This window comes from Myotis davidii, unplaced genomic scaffold (genome assembly GCF_000327345.1).
Source record: "Myotis davidii unplaced genomic scaffold, ASM32734v1 scaffold3649, whole genome shotgun sequence".
NCBI classification, from domain to species: Eukaryota; Metazoa; Chordata; class Mammalia; order Chiroptera; family Vespertilionidae; genus Myotis; species Myotis davidii.
Window position 1 is genome coordinate 26,526 of NW_006299538.1, and position 6,248 is coordinate 32,773.

Genomic DNA, 6,248 nt, shown 5'->3' on the forward strand with positions numbered 1-6,248 from the left:
AATTTCTGTCATTTGTGACCTGTTTTTTGTCTCCGCATTTTTTATGCTTCCCTGTGTTGATAGAGTGGCTTTCTGTGCTAGGTGTCCTATAGGGCCCAGGGGCTCAGCATCCCAAATTACCTGAGGTAGACACTCTTGGTGCACCCCTTTGTGGGCTTTGTGCACAATCTTGTTGTAGTTAAGCCTTGATTGTTGTAGGTATCACTGGGAGGAATTGACCTCCAGGCCAATTGGCTGTGAGAATCAGCTGTGTCTGTAGTGGGAGAATGTCTGTGCTGGAGACACCCTTCTGGGGCAAGACTTGCTTCAGTGGGGCTTTGGTGCTCACTGAGTCTGCCCCCTGGGTGTGTCCCTTATGGGTCCAAGGAGTTACAATCTGGATGGTCCCACTCCAACCACCAGGTACACTGGCACTTGGATCTCTAAGGAGGTGCTAATCTAGCCTCTACCTGAGGCTACCCCGCAGGAGCTCAGCTGTGAAGCAATGCAAGTTGCCATGGGGCCTTGGGCCAGCTACAGTTTGTTAGGTAATTTTCAGATTGCAAAGGGCCAGGCCTTCTTATGCAAAAGACTTCATGCACAGTGTGGGCGGTATTGGGCCCCATGCGATCAACAGAGCAGAGCAAGCAGTTATGGCTGCTCCTCAGGCCAGCCCTCAGAGGCCCCGTGTCTCAGTGTCCTGGTAATCGCTGCAAGCACTTCTGAGAGAGCCGCCCTCGAGTTCCGCCTGATGCCAGACAGTCCAGTTTCTCCTGTATGAGTCTTGGTCTCCAGAAACTCACCAGGAACTGGAACTCAGAGCAGTCAGGAGCTTGAGACTCCCTCCCAATTGAAAAAGACAACCGTGTCCTCAGCCGCCAGCCCTCTCTGCGTGTACCTCCGTACCGCTGCACTTCCGCACCACACCTCCCCTGAGTCTCGGTATGCTTTTCTCTTTCCTTCTAGTTGTAGAATTTCCACTCAGCCAGCCTTCCTGTGGTTCTGGATGATGTCCGTTTTGTCTTTTAGTTGTAATTTTGAAGTGGTTGTGCGAGGCAGCAATTTCTGGTGTTTACCTATGCCGCCATCTTGGTTTCTCCCCCAAGATCATAATTTAAAATGAAAGGGGAAATAGTTTCCCAGACATAAAAAAGCTAAAAGAATTTATCACCACCAAACCAGTATTATAAGAAATGTTAAAGGGTCTTCTTTGGGAAGAAAAGATAAAAAAATTTTAAAAAATAATAAGAAAATATGGGGAAAAATGCTCACTGACAAGGGCAAAAATAAAAACAGTATATCAACCAACTCTAAAGCTAGTACAAAGATTTAAAGAAAAAAATAAGGAGATTATGTGTAATTAAAACAATAAATTAAGAAATTACATACACAAAAAAATAATGACAGAAACTTAAAAGTAGAGGGGTGAGTAAAAATTGTAGTGATTTTAGAATATGTTTGAACTTAAGTAACCATCAATTAAAAATAGACTACTATAAACATATACACAGAGTACATGGTAAACAAAAATAAAAAATCCATAAGAGATTTACAAGTAATAAAATAAGTGATCTAAACATATCATTATAAAAAAATCACTGACATACAAGAGGAGAGAGCAAGAGAATAAGGAAAGAACATAGAAAAATACAGAAACAATCATAAAACAATTGATAAAATGATGATAGCATACCTATCAATAATTATTTTATATGTAAACAGACTAAATGCTCTAATCAAAAGACAAAGGGTGACTTGAAAGGATAATAATACAGGACCTATAGATATGCTTCTTATAAGAGACACACTTCAGTTTGAGAGAGACACACAAACTGAAAGTAAAGGTATGGAAAAAGTTATGTCATGCAAATGGAAATGAAAAAAAAAAGCTAGGGTGGCAATACCTACATATAACAAAATAGACTTTAAAATAAGTGTGTTAACAAGAAAAAAGGACATTTTATAATGATAAAGAAATCAATCCAATAACAGTATATAAGTCTTGTAAACATCTGCACACTGAACATAGGAACACCTAAATATGTAAAGCAAATATTGATGGACATAAAAGGAGAAATTGACAGTAAGACAATAATAGTAGAAGACTTTGACACTCCTCTGACATCAATAAATAGATCATCCAGACAGAAAATCAACAAGAAAACAGTGCCCTTACATGACACAATAGAATAGATAGACTTGATTAATATTTTTAGGACATTTCACCCCAAAGCAGCACAATATACATTGTTTTTAAGTGCACATGGAAAATTTTCCAGGATAGACCTCATGTTTGGCCACGAAACAAATTTTAATAAATTTAAGAATATTGAAATCATATCAAGGATCTTCTCTGACTATATGATATGAAACCAGAAATAATTACAAGAAGAAACCTGAAAAACACACCAACATGTGGGGCTAAGTAACATGCTGTTAAACAGTGAATAGGTGAGCAAGAAATAAAAAGATACCTTGAGACAAATGAAAATGAAAAAACATCAAACCCAAATCTATGGGACACAGCCAAAGTAGTTGTAAGAGGGGAGTTCTTAGCAATAAAGGACTACCTCAAGAAACAAAAAAAAATCTCAGAAGAAACACTAACCCTACAAATTAAAAAACTAGAGCCCTAGCCGGTTGGGCTCAGTGAATGGAGTGTTGGCCGGTTTTGATTCTGGTCAAGGGCATGTACCCTGGTTGCAGGCTCTTCCCTGACCTGGGCCCTGGTGGGGAGTATGCAGGAGGCAACCAATTGATGTGTTTCTCTCACATCGATGTTTCTCTCTGTCTTTCCATCTATCTAGCACTCTCTCTAAAAGATCAATGGAAAAATATTCTCAGGTGAGGATTAACAAACAAACAAAGAAACAGACTAGGAAAAGAAGAACACAAAGCCTAAACTGAGTAGAATGAAGGAAATAATAAAGATCAGAGCAGAAATAAATAAAATAGCCTAAAAAGTTAGAAAAGATTAATGAAACCAAAGCTGGTTCTCTGAAAAGATAAGCAAAATAGATAAAATGTTAGCCAGACTCATTAAAAAAAGAGAGAGGGTAGGGGCGCAGATGCATAAAATCAGTAATGAAAGTGGAGAGGTGACAATTGACACCAAAGAAATACAAGGGATCATACGAAAATACTACAAACAATTATATGTCAACAAATGGGACAACCTGGAAAAAACAGATAATTCCTAGAAACATACAATCTTTCAAGACTCAATCAGAAAGAAATGTAAAATTTGAATGAACTGATCACTATAAGGAAATAAAAATGGTAATCAAAAAATTTCCAATAAATGCAAGTTCTATACCAGATCACTTCATAAATTTTTTATGAGGAATAAATACCCATTCTTCTGAAAGTTTTTGTAAAATTGCAGAGGAGGGAAGGCTCCCAAACTCATTTTACAAGGCCAGCATAACCTGGATACCAAAATCAGACACTACAAAAAAATAAATTATAAGCTGGTATCCATGGTAAAAATAGATGCAAAAATCCTCAACATATCAGGAAACTGAATTCACTAATATATTAAAAGATCAGATACCACGGTCAAGTGGCTTTTGTTCCTGGGATGCATGGTTGGTTCAATATTTGCAAATCAATTAACATGATGCACCACATAAACAAAATAAAGAATAAAACATTACCTGAGCACATAAATAGATTTTAAAAAAGCATTGGACAAAATCCAGCATCACTTTATGGTAAATACTCTCAAGAAAGTGGGGCTAAAAGGAACATACCTTCACATAATAAAGGCCATGTCTGACAAACCCACAGCTAATATCATGTTCAATAGTGAAAAGCTAAAAGTTTTTCTTTAAGATCACAAACAAGACAATGATGTCCACTTCCACCATTTTTATTCAACACTAGAAGCTCAGTGCATGAAATTCGTGCATGGGTGGGGTCCGTAGGCCTGGCCAGTGATCAGGGCCAACTGGGGCCAGAACAATTGGGGCTGGTCTGATCGGGGCCTGCCGACCCGGGGGGAGGGAGTAGGGACAAGGACCACAGGAGGTTGGCCACCAGCCCCAGGAGGGAAATGGGCCTCATCCACCACCACCCACCCCCAGTTCCCTGTCCCAGCCCAGGGCCCAAAGGCCCTGGTGGGGTCAGCAGAGGAAGTGATGGTTGCCAGACCAGGCGTGGAAGAACTGGATGCAGGACGCCAACACCACCATCAGAGTTCCCCACCTTGCCACCTTCCCTCGCCACCATGCTGCCACTGGGGCCTGCCTGCCAGGGGGGAAGGATAATGGGAGGTTTGCTGTCCAGGGGGAGGGACCACAGAATTTAGGATGCCAGCCCAGAGGAGGGAGCTGGCCCTCGGCCCCCCTGGGAAAGGAGCTGTGTCTGCCACCACCCACCCACGGTTCCCCACCCCAGCCTGGGGCATGGCCCCAATTGTGTGATTGGGGTCTGCTGGCCATGGGGGAGGGACCATAGGAGGTTGGCCAGCCAGGGGAGGTTGGTTGTGGGAGTGCACTGACCACTAGGGAAAGGCTCCTGCATTGAGTATATGCCCCTTGGTGGTCATTGCACATCATAGCTACTGGTAGTTTTGGTCATTCTGGTCATTCGATCATAATGGTCACTTAGGCTTTTATATATATAGATAGTTTTAGAAATCCTAGCCATTATAATCAGATAAGAAAAAGAAATAAATGCATCTGAATTGGAAAGGAAAAGTCATATTGTCATTATTTGTAGATGATGATACTGTACAGGTGTGGCAAAAGTAGGTTTACAGTTGGGAGTACGTGAAACACATTGTGACATTTTTTTGAGTTAATAAAGCTATTGTAATTATCACCTGTATGCCTTTTTACCTACTTTTGCTCACTTATGTACATAGAGAACCCTAACAATCACCAGAAAATTATTAGAACTAATAAATGTTTTCAGTAAGATAGCATAACAAACAATGAATTCTCAGAAATTGGTTGCATTTTAATACACCAATAACTTACCATCAGAAAGAGAAATTAAGAATTCATTTACAATTACATCAAAAAGAATAAAACACATAGGAATAAATTTAACTGAGAGGGTAAAATACCCATACTCAGAAAACTATAACACACTGAGGAAATCGTTTAAGATATAAAAAAGGCAATAACGTGTCCATGGATAGAAAAATTTAACATCATTAAAATGTCTATTCTACCCAAAGCAATATTCAGATTTAATGCAATCCATATCAAAAAGTCAATGTCATATTTTATAGACTTAGAACAAATAACCCTGAAACTTATACGGAAATACAAAAGACCCTGAATAGCCACAGCAATCTTGAGAAAGAAGAGCACAGTTTGAGGTATCATGTTCCCTGATATGAAACTATTTTAAGGCTATAGTAATAAAAACAGCATGGTACTGGCATAAACATAGACACCTAGGTCAGTGGAACAAAGTAGAGCCCAGAAATAAATCCACCCTTTTGTTCAAATAACCTATGACAAAGGAAGGAAGAATATAGTGTAAACACAGTTTCTTTATTAAATGGTTTTGGAAAAACTGAACAGATACATGTAAAAAAGTTAAACTAAACCACTTTTTTAGACCATATAAAAAACTAGAGGCCCACTGCACAAAATTCATGCACTCAGGGTGGGGGGGTTCCTCAGCCCGGCCTGCACCATCTTGCAGTCTGGGAACCCTCGGGGGATGTCCGACTGACGGCTTAGTCCCGCAGTCAGACATCCTTAGCGCTGCTGAGGAGGCAGGAGAGGCTCCTGCCACCACCACTGTGCTTGCCAGCTGTAAGCCAGGCTTCTGGCTGAGTGGCGCTCCCCTTGTGGGAGCACACTGACCTCCAGGGACAGCTCCTGCTTTGAGTGTTTTCCCCCTGGTGGTCAGTGCGTGTCATAGCAACCAGTCGTTCCACCATTCAGTCATTTGCATATTGCCCTTTTATTATATAGGATAAACTTAAGCCAGTTTAAATACTTGGATACAAAACCTGAAAAAAAAACACTGAGAAGAAAACATAGGCAGTATGCTGTTTGAACACATGAAAACTGAATTTTTAAAAATTTATGCTGCATCGTCTTAATAGAATGAAAGAGGAAAATCACATGATCATAAGAATAGAAGCAAATAAAGCATTTCACATACTACAATATTCTTTCATGTCAAAAATTCTTAACAAATCGGGTGTAGAAGGAACACGCTGCACCATAATAAATGTGATATATGACAATATCACAGCTAACATACTCAATGGTGGAAAATTGAAAGCTTTTAAAATAAAACAT